This window comes from Trachurus japonicus, chromosome 10 (assembly GCF_045865225.1).
Source record: "Trachurus japonicus isolate A0001 chromosome 10, Traja_1.0".
Classification (NCBI taxonomy): Eukaryota; Metazoa; Chordata; class Actinopteri; order Carangiformes; family Carangidae; genus Trachurus; species Trachurus japonicus.
The window spans coordinates 29,183,920-29,203,622 of NC_140916.1; the positions used below are offsets into that span (position 1 = coordinate 29,183,920).

The window sequence follows — 19,703 nt, forward strand, 5'->3', positions numbered from 1 at the left end:
AACAGAAATAACAGACTGTTCTTATGTCTATCAAAACTTTATACAGAAAAAGGATGAATCACAGTCAAAACCTTGTTAAAAAAACTGTAGGATAGAGAGAAGCAGAACGACTGAAGGAGAAACCAATTGAGCTGCAGATGGCTACGACAGCAGCTAAAGTACAAGACATCTTGTCTTATGTCGTTTTGTTTGAAAACAATGACACAGTGGTATAGTTGGAATAAATGGAGTCATACTGGTTGATTAGAGTTACCATTAGCAGAGTATGTTAAGAATCCATTAACATTTGAACGTTATGGGCCAAGCACACACTGCTGTGTCTCTCACACACACTGCATAAAGAAACACAAGTAATGATTCCTGTTCAAAATGACACTTGGATGTGGATGTATCCATCAAAAAGCTCCCCTTCTTTCTGCGTATAGTTTCTATAGTGTTCACTACAGCTGTGTAGGAGTTTGTGAGCTAGGGGTTGTATCACATTTGGTGACAACATATTAGCAGAGGATGGTTTTGATCCATCGACCTCTGGGTTATGGGCCTAGCACGCTTCCTCCGTGCCACTCTGCTCCTCTGGGATTGTCTTGTATTCCTTATAATGGGAATATATCAATCACTGGATCAATTGGATTTTAAAGAAATTGAATGACTTAATATGTTAAGATTTTGACTCATGGTCCAACTTGTGATGTGATGTTTTTGGCATTACATGAACTTGACATATTATGAACTGAAATTACGAGATTTTGCTCTGAAAAGCATAATTTTAAAAGATTAACAATAGCAAGTTATAATCAAGAATATCTCCCATGTGGAAATCCCCATTTCAGTAAAAGCTAAGCAAACCACAAGCAAAAAGCGGAGGTGAACTGGTACCACAGTCAAATAGAAATCATTACTCCTCTGGTGTTATTCTAAATTTGGGGATGTCAGATCCAACTGGGAGATCTCACTTTCACTTCACTTCAAGAAAATCGAATGAAGTCAAATTAAGCTTTGTTTAAAAAAAAAAGGTAAAACCACAGGCTAATTAATTCTCTCCCCTCTTTCCCTCTCCTTCTCTCCACTTTACTGCTGTGAATGTTTTGGCATGAATGGCTGTCAAATTTATATCCTGTCAGGAGTGTCACCATGTCCATTACAAATGAAATAGGAACAAAATTGCTGCCCGTGTTTTCTCCACAGAGGGAGTCATTTTGCCAGTGGGGCCGGTGCAGCAGGAACTCTTTTAACCATTCAGACTGCTGAGATTCAGTGGCTCACTGATATATTCCATATATCTGAGAACACACTCACTGCACCTTATCCATGGATAAATGGAAGTAAGCCTGAAGAGATGGATAACACTTTCCCTCTTCCTTTTCCTCTGTGTGTGTGTGTGTGTGTGTGTGTGTGTGTGTGTGTGTGTGTGTGTGTGTGTGTGTGTGTGTGATTCTAGGAGATGGTGAGAGAGTCTGGACACCCAAGACAAATTGGGTGGTTAGTGAGCCTGAACCATAGGTTGGGTTTAAAACACACTCCACACTCAAAGACTCTCTCTCACACACACACACACACACACACACACACACACACACACACACACACACACACACACACACCTAATATCACTCACTATATATTTTTATACAGACCATTTTCTCAAACTCCCATGAAAATGTAAAGACATTTTTCAAGTGAACAGGAAGTTAAAGTGTGACTTCATCTACTTCCTAGATCGAGTTTGTAAATCCATTAATTTTATATTTTCCTCTGATGCTGCAATCGTAAGCAACTCCACACTCTGCATAAAGCAGAAATACAAACTTTCTCACATAAAAAAATGTAAGCATGTCTAGACATATGTTACACATTTTTGTTGAATTATGTTCTTTCTTTTTTTTAAAGTATATTTTTGGGCCTTTTCATTGCCTTTAATTGATAGCACAGTGGAAAGAGAGACAGGAAATGGGGAGGCAGAGAGGGGGAATGACATGCAGGAAAGGGTCGCTCGATGCGGGATTTGAACCGGGGCCACCTGCATTGAAGACTGTACTGCCCTGCCTACAAAGGAAGAACGCAGTAACTTCTCAGAGTGCAGAACTGAGAAAAATGGCTTTAAAGTTGTCTTGTTGTCCAGCCTAAATAGTTGCAGGCAGATCATTGGTTATGTGATATGTATATGAGGTTATTTTTTCTACATATTAATTGTTACAAATAATTTGACCTTTGACCCTTATTTGGAAGTTACTGCATTCTTACTTTGCATGGCTTACCAAAAATATAGAGTTCATACCAAAGTAAAATGCAGTAATTTCCATTTTTAATAGACACTTTTGTTTTTAAAAGCAGTATGATGACTAATATGACTCTACACCCCTATCTGATAATTATACAAGCTGAAATTGTACAATTTACTGTTATTAATTTAAAATGTAGGTATGTAAAATCCAATTTTGTCATTGTGCACATTAGATCTGTTTTAGTAGCTTAATCATAATATAAGACAGGTACAATGATACTGATATGAAAAAGTAAGACATTTCAAATGGGTTAGCAGGAGGTAAGCTTTATTTTATAATAATAATGATGATAATAATAATAACAATAATATTGATCAATTTGCAAAAAATATTGATAACAATGGCAGACAAAGAGGTAAACTATGTGCAAATATATCAATCGAGGAATACTTCAAAACTTTAATGTACATACAGTATATCTTTTAATTTCAATTAATCATGGAAAAACAAATCATGTACATAAAGCATTTAATTTTAATTAATCATGGACAAACAAATCATGTACATCTTTGACAAAAGTCATAAATGTCTTTCAGATGCATATTTCAATTAATCATAGATTAAAATTAGATAAATCATTCAGAACTTTTATATGGAATGATCAACAGATATGAAAACTCCCAGGTTGTCCTCTTTTGTCTGCTTGCCTATCCACTCTGCATGCGCGTGAGGACACTCACACACACTCCTCATCCTGCACATTGCTCACGGGCAGCAAACAAATCATGTACATCTTTTGAAAAGCATATTTCAATTAATCATGTTATAAAAAGACAAAAGTCATACTGTAAGCAAGGGCGTCAGTTTACTTTGAAAAGTGGTGGGGACAATGACCATATGCGCACCGTTTCCCAGACCGTCAAAGGCTACCGTTCTCAACCAGACTCTGGTCTCCTATAGGACCGGGTCTGGCTCCAAGTTTGAGCAAATAAATGAGCAAAGACCAGACCAGGTCCGACCAGTGTTTAAGTGTTTAAGCCTGGACCCTGGACCCGATGCGGCCGGACTCACAAGCATTTTCTTTTTTTTTTTAATTTTCCGCCAGACCGCAGCAAAAAAAAGAAAAAGAAGAAGAAGCCCGTAGTTGTGTTTAGAGACGTGACAGGTGGAGCATGACAAGCTGGTGATCAGCTGTGGTCATTGATTTGTTAGACTACACTACAGTAGGTCATTTCAATTTGCGCATCTGTGTTTTTTCCTTTTTATTTTTTTAATAACATCTATGCGCATCAAGAGTGACTGAGAAACAGAAACAGCGGGTGCACCAGATGATTGCCAACCGGCAAAAACTGAAACGAGACGGTTATAGAGAGGAAAAACACAGAATATACAATATGTCCAAAACACTTTGTCCCGTCGTCACGACGTGAGTGAGGAAGGATCGGATGATGGCTCAGGTTTAGTGATGATTAACTGTCACTGTCAGCAGCTGCTCCAAACAGACACGTTACAAACTTTATTTTGAAGGGACAGATTAGATGTTGATTTTGTTAACAGTGACTTTGCACCCAAACATTAAGCACATATCGGGTGCTGTCTCATCCGGTACAATCGACCTCGCGTGGAGGCCGCCCTTCAGTTCGGCGTCTGTTCTATTTTTCACGCGAGCCGTGAGCGCCGTTGTCAAGCTGGATAGACGGATCGTACCAGACAGGAAGTTGGGCACAGAAAAGGCGAGACAATCCGGTCAATTTTCAAAATAAAATGATGATTACCGGTAATGAAGTACAGGCTTGTCCGTCTATAAATATTTGTCAGTTGCGTCTGCACACGAGACACACACACACACACATCCATAGCCTACATACAGAGCTAGAGACAGACCTGTGTGTGTGGAAAACCGAGTACATACGAGTGGTCGATGCTTTACCGGCGCGGAGAGAGAGAAGCAGCTCCCTGTGTAACCAGCCAAGCGGCTGCGAGGACGCGCGTAGCGCGCCGCCCCGGGCTGAGAACTCTTTAATCGAAGCTACATTGTTGCCAGTCGGCTCCGGCAGAAGCTCTGCGCCGTGCACACTGTTTCGGCTGCCTATTTTGTCATAGTTTATCAACGTTTTTTCGTCATTCTTCCTTAGGATAATGTTAAGTTAATTTTGTGGTGAGGACAAAATTGTGCTTGACAAAAAGTGGTGGGGACATGTCCCCAGCGTCCCCAGTGTAAATGACGCCTATGACTGTAAGTATCTTTCAGATGCATATTTCAATTAATCATGGATTCAAATTAGATAAATCATTCAGAACATTTACATGGAATGATCAACAGATATGACATGATATGAACTCCCAAGTTGTCCTCTTTTGTTTGCTTGCCCGTCCACTCTGTGCATGTGCGTGAGGACACACACACACACACACACACACTGCTTTGCATCAGAGGACACAGATTCTTTATAATGTCCTCCTTCTTGGCCTCCTCAACCCCCCTGTCTGGTCTCGGGGTTGCAGGCACCTCAAGCTCAAAGTTCTTTTTCAGGAAATCCAGCTCAGTGTGGGAGAGTTTGTAAAACAAGCTCCTGGACCCACGCCGCAGTTGGATCTTCACCATCTTTCCCAACTTTGGTCCCTTCTTGGTTTTGGCTGCAGAGTGGTCATCCTTCCAGTCCAGCACGTTTTGTAGCTCGACCACCTCTACCTTTTTGCTGTTGGGGTTGGCGACTACGCTGAGGCAATCAGGAAAATCGTAAACCGCTCCGGCAGGACAATTCTTCATTTCAAGTTCGACTCCATGGTGGAAAGAGTCGGCACTCATGAATGTGTGGCCCCTCTCAAAGTACTTTAGGGTGATGTCCTGCCTGGAGGTGATGTTGGTGTTGACAAAGCAGACCAAAGATGATAACAAGCACCAATTCTTGTTTTGGGCGCTACAATTGTCCACCCAGAAAACACTATGAAGGACATACCTCTCCTTCTCCAGCGCAGTCATGTACGCAGAGGTGATGTCACTTGCACTCCGCCCTACCTTGCCCTCATGCCAGACAACCGAGATGGTGGGTTTTTTGGTTTTCTTCTTACCTACGGAGGCAAACGTTTCGTGGAAAGCCACAATGCGTTTAGTAAATATGGCAGACTTCACCCCTGGCATTCGCGGCAGCATGATGACCTTCTGTAGGTCAACACTCCTCACGGATGTTCCCTCTGGCCAGTCTTTTGCTGCATCCTCCTGGTAAAGTACCCTGCTCTCCATGGCAGACGCCTTGTGGGAATTCCACCGCTGGCACTGCAGGCAGTCCGTGTCCATAGCCTCACTGACTCCATGATGTTCCTCTTTCATGTGCTGATCCGGTAGCAGACAGTACTCACATTCCTCTTCACCCAGCTTGGAAAAGCTAATATTCTTTTCTTTAACAGCTTTTCTGTAGCTTTCATATGAACAGCTCTTTCCCTCCTTGGCCACAAAATCGGCATGCATGGTCTTGATGTTTATGTCACTAACACACGTGTTCTCTCCTGTAGTGACTCACTGATGGATTGAATGACTCAATGTGGTCATACAGGGCCTTCATATCCAGCTTATTAGGAGGTTTTCGCCTCCCCCTCTGATCTTTTGGTGGAACCAGGTTGCTTGTGTTTGCCTTGTCCATCATGGTAATGACTAAGCGGTCATTCTTGGGGTGGTATCCCAATGTGGACAAAAAGAATGGTTTGCACACCCTTTTCCTTTGAGCAGTTTCATCCTCGAGCCAGTAGGTGAAGGACCGGGCTCTGCGACTGTCTGCCACAGTAACCATCTGGGTTGGAAGATGATTTACAGAGTAAAACATCCAAGATCTCCGTTCTGTGTAAGACATGTCCCAGTACTTACTCCAGATGTCCTTTCGCCTCTCTTCTGAGATCTTTTCAGTGCATCTCCTCCTGCAGTTGGGACCACATGGCTGTCCGAGTGGTGGAGGACCTGCGGATGTTGCTGTTTCCCTATCCATCTCCACAGCGGTGTATTAACCTCCTCCATATCCACCTCACCTGTAGACTCTGGTGTTACAACTAACTCCAAATCCAACTCTGCCTCTGATGTCAGACTCGGCTCAATGGTTATGATCAGTCAGTACGTTTACATGACACTTGAAAAAAACAAATAATTGCCTTAATCCAACTATAACTGGACAACTGAAGTGCATGTAAACATCTTAGTCCGACTGAAATCAGAGTTGGAGAACTCAGATTAAGACACCCAGGTAATGCGATTGGAATTCGATTTTCTCCGTCATGTATACGCCATAGTCGGAGTATAACTGGACAATGCATGTGCGCATGCTCCACAACAGTAGACACGGCACAAAGTGGAGCAGAGAAGCTGCCCGAACCCGGCAAAGTAGGAGAAAAAAACCCCAACGTCTGTGCCGATTCAATGCATTTCACACACGCGACCAGCAAGAGTGTTTTATTTTTAAAGAGAGAGAGACAGAGAGAGAGGAAGCCCGTCGGGAACTGCAGTTGAGAATTTATTATTAAGCTTACTAAGTTGTTTATATTCAGTTTTTTACGAGGTGACAGAAAAGTCAGCAGGACAGGGGGCGTATTAACCTGCTGAAACAACGGGTGACGCCGCATGAGGGGGCGGACCCCGTCAGTTATTCGATTTTCTCAGTTGCATGTAAACTGGGACAAGGACAAAAGTCCGACTTGACGCCAAAATCGAATTTTGAGCATACAAGCTTACGCTTACAAGCTCTGCATGTGAATGTACTGAGTGATAGTAATTGATCTGTTGTGTTGGAATCCATCCCCATCAAGGCATCCCAGGATTCAAACATCAACTCTGGCTGCTCTGTATGGACCAGGTGAGGCTGCTCGGTAACACTTTACTTGAATAGGTATTCATAAGCTTGACATAACACTGTCATAACTCAGTCATGAATGTGTCATAAACATTATGTCAAATGTCATAATCGTTTATGACTGTTGTCATTAAGTGTCATTCGGTTTTTTTAATGACAACTTGACATTGTTTGGGTTGTCTTGATTATGACAACTTGACATTAATCAAAGTGACATTACCAGAAGTTGTCTTTGTCATGACAACTTGACATTAAATTTGTTTGGGATGTCCTTCTTATGACAACCTGACATTAATCAAAGTGACATGACCAGAAAATGTCAACTTGACATTAACGGAATATGCACCTATTTTTGTTTTTTATGGCAAGTTGACATAATGATTATTATAATTAGATGTGCAATATTTGCAACTCAGAAATTATACTACCACTTTTCAGAAAAGACAGAGTCACCATGAACAACATCAATTAATAGCTTTTATGACAAAAAATTATAATTTAGATATCAAGAATACGCTCTCAAAAATATATAAAATACTAGGAGACAGTGAAGAAACACAAGACCCAATTAGGACAAAGTGGAATCAAGAGCTCGGTGTACAAATAGAAGACGACGATTGGAAAAATGCTTATAGCACAATACACAAAACAACAAGTTCTGGATATTGGAGGGAATTCTCATGGAAGGTATACACACGTTTTTTTATTACTCCAAAAATACAGTCTAAATTCACAACATCCATTACTTCAGACTGTTGGCGAAACTGTGGGGAGCACCATGCGAACCACTCACACATTTTCTATTTTTGTCCATCACTAAAACCTTTTTGGAAAAAAAATATAGAATCTTTCTTTTCAATTTTACAATTTAAAAAAACATTGGAACCGAAATGCATTGTTTTAGGAATAACACCAGCTGAACTTACAACAGAAAAAGACAAATATTTATACAGAATACTTAGAATATCAGCTTTGAAGCAAATAACAAGAAATTGGCAAAAATCTATCTCACCTTCTTTTAATAACTGGAAATTAACTGTAAACAATATTCTGGAAATGGAAAAAATTACATATAGAGTCAGAAATCAAGAACCAGAATGTCTGAAGAGATGGAATAAGTGGTTTGATTATATAAATAAATAAACAGATGTTTATTAGATCTCTGAAGAGAACAAATTAGTGTATGTATATATTGTATTTTTGTTTCTATTTTATGCCCCCTTTTTTTCCTCTCTTTTCTCCAACTGTCTTTGTCTCCCCCCCTTATTATTAATATTCCCCTTACTACTATTGCTATTATTATTATTATTATTATTATTATTATTATTATTATTATTATTTTATTTTATTTTTTTCATTTTTATTTTTTTATTCATTTATTTTTCATTTTTTCTTTGATGTTTTTCACTAAAAAATGTCATTAAGGTTGCAGGAACGTGCCAGTGACTGATAAGATGTGCTGGAATATGAACTTGAATTCTTCAATAAAGTATAAAAAAAAAAAAAAAATTAGATGTGCAAGGTTACAGACCAATTCTAGCACTTGGTCAGTGATGTTTGATATGGACAGGATAAATGAAAATAAACTCGATATTTTTGCCGACTTCGAGTTATATATATATATATATATATGTAATTTTTATTTGTATAAGTTTTTTGGGGGGGGCTTTATTTGATAGGACAGTTGAGAGACAGGAAATGGGAGGCAGAGAGCGGGGGAATGACACGCAGGGATTCGAACTGGGGTGAGGACTGTAGTCTCAACACATGGGGCAGGTGCTCTACCAGCTGATCTTAACACCGCCCCTGACTTCGATATATTGCCATGTGCATGCGCACATGTTTGTTTTCCTCATTGCTGGCCTCCAAACAGGCTGGATGACTGGAGGCTTCACTCTGTGCATCCGTCTCAGCACCTGGGCGTGTTTGTGCCATAGCGGAATGAACAAAGTGAATCCTCTCGTCAGTCATCGAGGATCTTTGGCCGCGTTCAGACTGCAGGCAAATCTGATTCAAATCTGATTCCTTCTCATATCCAATTTTTAGGGCTGACTGTCCACACTGTTTTTAGCAAGTGTCCAAATCGCATTTGGCTCTGTTCAGACTGGGCCACATTATTGACCCATCTGACAGGTTGCTGTAGCAACGACGTCGGAGCGGAGGCTACGCCGTATGTGACAGGCAATGCCTCGCAGACGCGGCGGCTGCAGCACCGGGCAGATCAGCTGCAGCACGGTGATCTGCCCGGTGCTGCAGCCGCACTACCCCGCTAGTTTCAACCTCAGCCCGCCTGGTGTGTGTGTACGTGTACCAGAGACTGGTGTGTGTGTGTGTGCGTGTGTGTGTGTGCGTGCGTGCGTGCGTGTGTGTGTGCGTGTGCGTGTGCAGCCACAGAGACGGGAAACTCCAGCACCCCAGAGCTGGAGCGCGCCGTCGCCATCACTCCTGTCGCCGACAACACGGTAGTTTGCATAAAATAAAAGTAACAAGGAGGAAACTGATATTTAACTGCAGCTCATGGGACCATACGGGACCTGTAACACAGCGACAGCGCCGCGGAGAGTGACGTCACGGACAGTCAAAACCGATCTGAGTGTTTGGAGCTGTTCAGACTGAGACGCATCTGTCCAAATGCGATCTGAAACTACCTCTTGGAGGTGGTTTCGATCCGTTTTGCAAAAATCGGATTTCATGTGATTTGGGACTGTTCAGACTTAAAAAGAGCCATCCAGTTCCAATCTGGATGGGCTAAAAATCGGATTTTGGCTGGCAGTCTGAACGCGGCCTTTGTTTCCCAGAATGCATTTCGCGGCGACACCGGCAGCGGTAGTGGTAAAGCTAAGCAGCTAAATGCTGTTTTAATTCTCGCTGCAGCGCTGTTATTACGTTACTTTTCAAAGTTTTAGTCACAGTGAAGATCCACAGTCTGTGGTCAGTTTATCCAGATACCGCCTGTTAGGAGATTTCCTCCGACGTTTTTGGAGAAGTGCAGAGCTAATGTGCTATCGTTAGCAGCTGCCGGTCTGCTGAGCTCCGGTCAACCTCTTCATCATCCCGGGAGAGAAAACGAGCGGAGTAATTTATCGGCAGGTTTTTTAGAGGTTTACCGCCTTCCGGTAAATACTTTTTAGGAGATCAATTTGATTAAATCTAACAACTGGCAGTCACATTAGTTTGTTTGAATGTAAAGTGGAGTTTCAGGTGTGTATTGGACAGGAGAGCTTCACAATGGGTCTCATTCATGAAACGTGAGCAGCACGGATTTGTGTGTAAACCCTGAGCAGCGCAAATTTACGTGCGATTTTCGCATTCATCAATCTTTTAGTAGTGCTGATTTTTTCGTAGCTACTCACAAAATCTACACCTGCTCCTGACTATGTGTAGCGCTTGTATAAATGTAGGAATGCAAATAAATACTGCTTGTCACTATTTAAAATTACAATATTACTCTCTCTCATGTTCAAAATACGCCGATGCCTTTGAAACACATAATTTAAACATGACAAACAATTAGAAATCGGGATCGGACACGCACAAACACATCAAGGCTCCATCTAATGATGAAAATAATCTGATATAAAACCGGAAAAAACTTTTTTGTGTTGCTATACGCTCGGTGGGCGCACACTTCACCCTGCGCAGTAGCGCAGTCAGCACCGGTTTGGATGGAGCTGTGACAGACGGCTGGTGCTTCTGTAACAATATAACCTACCTATATAACTTCATGTGTTGATACAACCATGCTCCTCTACAGCTGAGGCTGTGAAGAGCCTCCCCTTCCCATCGCTGCTGTAGCTCTGTAGTTGTGTGTATTTTTTTTTTTTTTCATGTTTCATATCGAACTATTCTGGCTTTACTTCTTAAACGGTTCTTTAATAAACCAAGGATACTTAATTCACTAAATCTGTTTCTTCCCTCCACGCCTTTGACCTGTCCCAGTCACACCACTACTAACAGAAGAGAATTAAATATTTTTTCTGGACTCCACTTCACCCGAAATGACTTCGATCCGTGATCTCTCTTTTTTTTCTCTCTCTCCCTCTTTCCTCGTTTGCGTCATGGCCGCAGGTGAACAGGATGCACCTACCTCCTAATATGGTGGTCAGGATCTCCTTATATGGCTATTCATGTATGGAGATCTATGCTAATTGCTGATCACCGGGGGCGTGTTGTTAGTTTACGATGGGTTGGCATTCATCATCTTACACACGTGTTTACGATCAAATCTGAGTTTCCCGCACCGTTCATGAATCCGGAGTAGAGTTTTAGTAGATTGAGCTTTTATGTGCAAATCTACACACAGATTTACTCACGTTTCATGAATGAGACCCAGTGTGCGCAACAGCGTCCCCATTTACCAGCCGCAGAAAACTGCATTTGACGTATATGTACGTCATTGGCACTCAACCGTTGGATTTTGATTGACGTACATATACGTCAATGAGTTAATTTGGTCTCAAAATAATGTTGACAATAATATTGTTTATCTGCAATAATTTTAGGGACAATATCGTCCAGCAAAATGTGTTCTCATCACAGGCCTACAGTCAGTTCAGGATATGTTAATGTCAACTCAAAATGCTACCACTTCACTTGAGTTTGCAGAATATCTTCATTATATTGTCATAATTGTGTCGTGACAGTCAGTTTATCCTTCATGATATGTTAATGACAACTCAAAATGCTACCACTTTACTTGAGGTTGCAGAATATTTTCATTACACTGTCATAATGGTGTCATGACAGTCAGTTTTGGGCATCCTGTCAAACATCATGGTCTGTAACCTAGCACATCTATTATATCATTATGTCAACTTGCCATGAACACAAAAATAGGTGCATATTCCCTTAATGTCAAGTTGTCATGACAAAGACATTTTCTGGTAATGTCACTTTGATTAATGTCAGGTTGTCATAAGAAGGACATCCCAAACAAATTTAATGTCAAGCTGTCATGACAAAGACAACTTCTGGTAATGTCACTTTGATTAATGTCAAGTTGTCATAATCAAGACAACCCAAACAATGTCAAGTTGTCATTACAAAAACCGAATGACACTTAATGACAACATTCATAAACGATTATGACATTTGACATAATGTTTATGACACATTAATGACTGAGTTATGACACTGTTATGACAGTGTTATGTCAAGCTTATGAATACCTATTCAAGTAAAGTGTTACCGGCTGCTCTGTGGGGGCCAGGTGAAGAGGGTGAGGCTGCTCTGTGGGGGTCAGGCCAGGCTGTTCTCTGGGGGCCAGGTGAGGCTTCTCTGCGGGGGCCAGGCGAAGCTGCTCTGTGGGGGCCAGGCAGGGCTGTTCTCTGGGGGTCAGGTGAAGCTGCTTTGTGGGGGCCACGTGAGGCTGTTCTCTGGAGGCCAGGCGAGGCTGCATCTCCTCCTGCAGTTGGGACCACATGGCTGTCCGAGTGGTGGAGGACCTGCGGATGTTGCTGTTTCCCTATCCATCTCCACAGCAGGTTCTGGTGTATTAACCTCCTCCATATCCACCTCACCTGTAGACTCTGGTGTTGCAACTTCCTACAAATCCAACTCTGCCTCTGATGTCAGACTCGGCTCAATGGTTATGATCAGTGATAGTAATTGATCTGTTGTGTTGGAATCCATCCCCATCAAGGCATCCCAGAATTCAAACATCAACTCTGGCTGCTCTGCGGGGACCAGGTGAGGCTGTTCTCTGGGGGCCAGGTGAAGCTGCTCTGTGCCAGGTGAAGCTGCTCTGTGGGGGCCAGGTGAAGAGGGTGAGGCTGCTCTGTGGGGGCCAGGCGAGACTGTTCTCTGGGGGCCAGGTGAGGCTTCTCTGCGGGGGCCAGGCGAAGCTGATCTGTGGGGGCCAGGCGAGGCTGCTCTGTGGGGACCACGTGAGGTTGCTCTGCAAGGACTGGGTGAGGTTGCTCTGCGGGGACCAGGTGAAGTTGTTCTGCAGGAGGTCGGTGAGGTTGTTTTGTGAACGGCAGGTAAGGCTTCTTTGCAGGGGGCAGGTGAGGCTGCATCTCATGGGTAGCTGCATCTGAAATTAATAGGATAGAGGATCAGGGACATGCAAACAAAACTACTAACTAAATGAAATAAACCAATAAAACATAGGCTAGAAGAATCTTTCATTTTAAATCAAATCTAATGCTACTATGCCTTTTCTCTTTTCACGTGCTTATAGCTGAGAACTTAAAACTTTATCTATTTTCATTTCTTTTACTTTTATTTGCTCTTGCTTTAAACTCTGTTTTTAGTGTTTTGTTTGTTTTTATTCTGTCTTATGCTTCTTTCTTTTTTTTAATGTTTTGTCTTTATGTAAAGCACATTGAGTTGCCTTGGTATGAAATGCGCTATATAAATAAAGATGCCTTGCCTTGCCTTGCCTATGCCTGTAGTGCAGCCCAGTAAATAGTCGCAATTCAAGTCTCTCCGGCCATATGGTGCCCACGTGAATGCACAGCTGAACGGAGCTTCTCCAGCTTCCGTCGTCCTCCCTCAGCTTATTATTGTCACCTTCACCTTCGTCACCTTCTCATCCTGTAGGCTTCATCCACAAACACTGTGGACCAAGTGCACCATCTCAGAAAGTGCAACTTATGCTCTGCTGGTGAGCGAAGGGAAGTTTGCGAGGAAAAGATGAACGCATTATGCTGGTATTACACATCACGGCCGGACGCTACAATCTGACTATTGCACCGACAGTGAGTGTGTAAATCTATGCCCCGTAACAACCCAACCTCCATGGCCCCCCCCACCTCTAAAATGAATCTGGCGCCGCGGCTGGTGATACTTGCTTGGTATGTTTGTTTTGGAGAAGAGGAAGAAAATTTAGCGAAAAACAAAAAAAAACAAATAAAAAAAAACAAAAAACAAACAAACTGGCAGTCAGAGAAGAATCCAAACAGGGAACAACTGATGGCAGTAATTGTGAGAAGAATTAATTTGTGAAGCGTGATGAAATGTCAAATTTGCACAGTAACAAGTGGCAATGAAACAAAAAGTTGACATTTTTTGAGCACTTATCAAAACAATTTTGAGCTATTTTTAATTCTATGGAAGGTAAATCAGATTACATATTTGCTTTGACGTATGAAGATGTATTCTCAACAGCTGTCCTAGAGGTGTGAGGAGATGGTATTTTTGCCAGAGGACACTATGGGCCCTAGTTTCCTAGACCGAGCGAAGTCTAAGTGCAGCGCAGCTTCGCCACGCCAACGTGGCGTGTCCAGGTCCGTTTCGCAAGTTTGGTGGGCAGCGCAGTCCGACTTACGCCAGCGCAAGCCCTCCCCTCGTCCCTCCTACCGGCGCAAACGGCAAAGGGGGAGGAGAGAGGGCGGGAGGGAGACAGGAGGAGGAGAAATGGGATTAACACAGCCGATTCGGATCTTCACCAATCAAATGAGCTCCTCTCCTCACCTTTAACTGCGCCGCGGGCGATGCGCGCTGCAAGTTTGTCATTTTATACTTTGACATGGACAGAGGAGACAGCGACGCCAGAGGCCGAACCTCTCCCAGGAGGAAACAGCTGTTTTGGTTCGAAGGTCCGAGCTCAGAGTGACAGAATAATGAGTTTACTAATATCCTTAATCAGGTTTGATCTGATACACTGAGAACCACTGCCCAGTGTAAGAAACAACAACTCATAAACTAATAAAGAAACTCATATTTATTCACACCCTGTGTAAGAAAGATGAGAGGTGTACACTAATCACAACATAAACAAACACCATGCGGGATGAAATCAGCGTAAAGGACGGGGGGCAACCGCCATTCCGACATGCCGCCACTCTGACATTAGGCCCTAATTGTCGGAATGGCAACACTTTGCCCTTTAATAAAAGTCCTATCATTCCGACAATTTTCGTCTCCTAAGGTCGGAATGGCGGTATCTTTTTCTTTTTTAAACGTGTTGCCATTCCGACAAATCTTTTAAAAGCCTACCCCCCCCCCCCCCTCAAAAATAAATAAATAAATAGGCCTAACACGATTTTGCACTAATGATATGCCGATATGCAGATTGGTCAGATAATTCAAACGGCAGACGATTTCAAAGCCTCAGATTTTAAGCAGAGGGACTCCACAACCTCGTAAACCAACGAAGGAGGAGATAGGCCTTGAACGGGAAGCAGACCGTGCTTTCAATCACACACTCCGAACCCACTTGTTGCACTTTAGAAAATATAATTCAGGGGGGAAAAAGGCTTACAAACATGGACCAAAACGGCTCCAAAATACGCACAAAAATCCAAAAGAAACGAAAATTAACTAAAAGATTAACTAAACAGGTCGGTGTTTTACGCATGCCTCTGTGCATCTGGCACACGCTGGTTTGTGAATGAAAACTATATGTTCAGCTCCCCTTACATGTGAAATTTATTATTTATTATTATTATTATTATTGCTGTACACTGTAAATTGTGATTTTGTCTGTTTGTTATCTTAACATATTATTCTATGTCATTAGGACACATGATTACTGAGGTTGTTATAATAACATGAAATTATTAGTTAAAAACGTCTCAACTAAAAAATAAATGCTAATTTGAAAATCCAGGCCCAACTGAATTAGAAATGTAAGTCAACTTGACTTTGGGGATAAAAACGGCTGCGTCATCACGCTTTTCTTGAAATGCATTGTGGGAATGCAGCTGCGGGCGGGTGAACATGTGCTCCTTTCCTCCCTTCCTCCATTTTGGACGCAAGTTGGAGGGCATCGTCGACCGCATGTTTCTTCGGAGGTAAAACTTTCACTGGCTGAATTCAGGATTTATTCCGACGACACAGACAGAGCAGTGTGGGAAAAACGAGTCGACAAGTATTTGGTGAGTTTTCTTTTGTTTTTCTGTCGAGTTTATGTGGTTTAACAAGGTGATATAGCCTACTTTTAAAGCTAACTTTAAGCTAATTTAGTCTTTGATAAGTGCATGGGAGAAACTTGAATTTAACAGGTTTACTGTTGTATTTTTCGGTTTGATAAGGGATATAAGTGTGAGGGTAATTATGTTTTTGGCGTTTGGTGAGTTTGCTCGGTATTTATTTATTCAGTTGCCATGAATTAACGAGGTGTGTGTGTGTTAGGTAGGTGGGGGTGGGGGGTGGGGTGTTGTTAGGTGTGTGTGCACGTGCAGCGGGAAAAAAACGAATGTGTCCGTGTAGAAAAAGAACAACCATGTGTTTTTCAGGTGTAGCTAAATTAGCAAAGTTAACATTAGCAGTGCTAGGAGGGGGCGTCTAGGCTGTGGTGTGTGGGTAGGTAATCTGCACAGGCACAGTGGAAAAATTGTGTAAATGTCTACTCAACTGTTAAGTTAGTCTTAATCACATTGTTTGTAAACCGTGGCTAACGTTAACAGTGCTAATAGCACCAGAGTCTGCATGCCTGTGCTGAATGCGTTAACGTTACACTGGCTTCGTCCAGCTTGTGGTGGGGTTATGGAGGTGTGCGCTCCACACACACAAGATGCCTGCAGTGGAAAAATGTGAATGTCTGGTCAACTAGTCTAAAAGTAAAATATAAAGTTAAAGGGATAGTTCACCCTAGAATGATATTTCGCTCATTATCTACACCCTCATGTTGACTAAGGGCTGGAAGAAGTGTCAGAGTCCACCGTCCCTTCTCTGAGTTACAGGGGGTCTTGGCGTAGCAGTGCATTTCAATGCAACGGTTGCAAAGGGACACCAGAGCTCTTCGTAAAAAAACATACACAAAAAAACATCCAAATACCTCCATGATGCTCGTATGTAATGTCCGTCTTGTGCTGAAGCCCCAAATTGCGTAATTGTCCCGAAAAAAATTAAATAAGTCTATATTTTAAGCTTGTTTGTAGCGGAAGCTTCTCGAAGCTCCTCTTCCTGGTCCGTCCAAATCTCGCGTGATTTGCGCCGGCGTCAGTGCGGTTACTGCGAATCACGCGAGATTTGGACGGACCAGGAAGAGGAGCTTCGAGAAGCTTCCGCTACAAACAAGCTTAAAATATAGACTTATTTAATTTTTTTCGGGACAATTACGCAATTTGGGGCTTCAGCACAAGACAGACATTACATACGAGCATCATGGAGGTATTTGGATGTTTTTTTGTGTGTGTTTTTTTACGAAGAGCTCCGGTGTCCCTTTGCTACCGTGGCATTGAAATGCACTGCTACGCCGAGACCCCCTGTAACTCAGAGAAGGGACGGTGGACTCTGAAAATTCTTCCAGCCCTTAGTCAACATGAGGGTGAGTAGATAATGAGCGAAATATCATTCTAGGGTGAACTATCCCTTTAAGCAAAATGAGCACGATTTAACAGGGTTTAGAACATCTGGGAGAAAAATGTGTGTATTAAAAGCCTTTTTTTGTTTTTGTTTGTGTGTTTGCCCAGTGTGACTAACATTAGCAGTGCTAAAGCAACAGCAGCTGTTCTTCAGGGTTCTTACGGATACTTAAAAAGTCTTAAAAGGCATTGAATTCATTAATCTAAAAACAAGGCCTTAATTGGCATTAAAATGTCTTAAATCAATTTTTCAAAGGTCTTAAAAATGTTAACACTTGGTAAGTGGGATTTTATGATTATAATTAGTCTCAAATCTCAAAATAATTGGTAACATTCTGACATAGAGAAGTTTTTTTTTCTCCCCCCAATCATTCATGTAGCAGTCACTTTACCTTGGACCACATAGGAAAGTGGGTAAAATTGTCCCTAACCCTATTATGTGGTGACGTTTTTTTTTTGTTTATTTTTTGCATTTGTGATTATTGTGAAGTCGGTCTTAAATTTCATTTAAACGTCTTAAATTTAAGTTGGCTTAAGCTGTAGGAACCCTGGTTCTTGCTGAAGTCTACAATACGTTACCTGCTGTTACGCAATACACATTGCTTCAGTCAAATGGTGATATTGCAGTTTCTTATACCACAGCTTATGATACGCTTTGGATGGACTAATGGGGGAATAAAGTAAAGAATATTTCATAGACGAGAAGTTGTTTTGTAATATTTTATTATTGTGAATGTTCAATTTGATCTATATCTATCTATATCTAGCTTATGTTCATTTTTGTTTAAAAATACTTAATCTCTTAAGATTTTAAATACATTTTGTTATTGACTGTCCTCAGCAGTATGTTGCGGAGCTTCCTGCACCAGTACTCGTGCTGCTTCTCCATTACGGGCCCTGCTGAATGCCATCTATGAAAGGTAATACTCGACTATATATAAGTACCTGATAACCACACTTCAAATAATCAGAATTCTCTCTGAGTAGTAATAAAGTGCTCTTGAAACTTTCATGCAAGTTTTATGGATGAAATGTTAAGATATGCAAACAACAAATGATTAATTATGATGTTTGTCAGTACATTGTATTAGCGGTTCTTAACCTGGGGGTCAGGTTGTTGTGGAGATCACAGGAAATCATAGAAAGGGTGCTAGAACAAGAAATATGAAATGTTTTTTGTAAGATTACCCATGTGTTGCTTGTATGCAACAAGCTATTTTTTCTTCCAGAACCTTTCTCAGCTTGGTATTTGGAGCACTTACGATGTTACGAAGTCTGCAAGAGAGACCCTGCTCAACTGACGGTAGCCGAACCTGAAGACCTGAACCACTACATCCCATTGTCAGCATACACCGTGCAAGGCCGACTTCTGGTTTCACCGAAGGCATTTCCTGTACATTAAGGTATTGTTTTTTTTAAGGTCTTAAGCCCCCCACTTTTGCACACATGGTTTTCAGTTTGTTAAAAATGTAATTTGTATTTATTCAGTCAGTGAAGGTTTAGAGCATCAGCTCATAGCTTCTGTCGTGTTTAGAGCATCAGCTCATAGATTCTGTCGTGTGTGTGTGTTTCAGTCAGACGTCGACGACATAGTACAAGATGGTTCAAGTCTGCAAGAGAGACCCTGCTCAACTGACGGTAGCTGAACCACTACATCCCATTGTCAGCATACACTGTGCAAGGCCAACTCGTGGTTTCAGGGATTTCTTGTACATTAAGGTATTGTTTTTTTTTAAAGCCCATAAGCCCCCCACTTTTGCACACATGGTTTTCAATTTGTTAAAAGTGTAATTTCTATTTATTCAGTTAAAGTTTGGAGCATCAGCTCATAGCTTCTGTCGTGTTTGTGTGTGTTTCGGTCAGAAGTCGACGACAGAGTACAAGACAGTTCAAGTCTGCAAGAGAGACCCTGCTCAACTGACGGTAGCTGAACCTGAAGACCTGAACCACTACACCCCATTGTCAGCATACACCGTGCAAGGCCGACTCGTGGTTTCATCAAAGGCATTTCTGTACATTAAGGTATTGTTGTTGTTTTTTTTAAAGCTCATAAGCCCCCCACTTTTGCACACATGTTTTTAAAAAATCTAGAAATAGTGGTAAGTTTTACAGTGAAAGTTATGGCCAAAAAATGATTAAAATGTCCCTCATTGGACAAAAATGTCCGTCGTGGGGCCAAAGTGATATTCATGGAATGATATACACCTGAGGCACACTGCCTACCTGAGCAGTACCCCTTTTCATTTCAGTGCACATATCAACAAGTATGAGTTCAGAATGATACTTCAATGCACAAATAAATAACAGACACTTCAAAGACCTGATCATATTTTGAATTCTATTAATGTGACCACACTCAATCCAATTGTGGAATTATGTAATTTATGTGGATT

The 19,703-nt window shown here is 41.8% G+C and overlaps 1 long non-coding RNA gene across 1 annotated transcript; it reads left to right on the forward strand.

Annotated features, from left to right (window-relative positions):
- The first annotated feature begins 15,467 nt into the window (after positions 1-15,467).
- On the forward strand, positions 15,468-19,023 carry LOC146980248 (uncharacterized). The gene is made up of 4 exons (XR_015036816.1): positions 15,468-15,879; positions 18,152-18,230; positions 18,552-18,713; positions 18,885-19,023. It is a non-coding gene; the product is annotated as an uncharacterized LOC146980248 (long non-coding RNA).
- Positions 19,024-19,703: the final 680 nt, after the last annotated feature.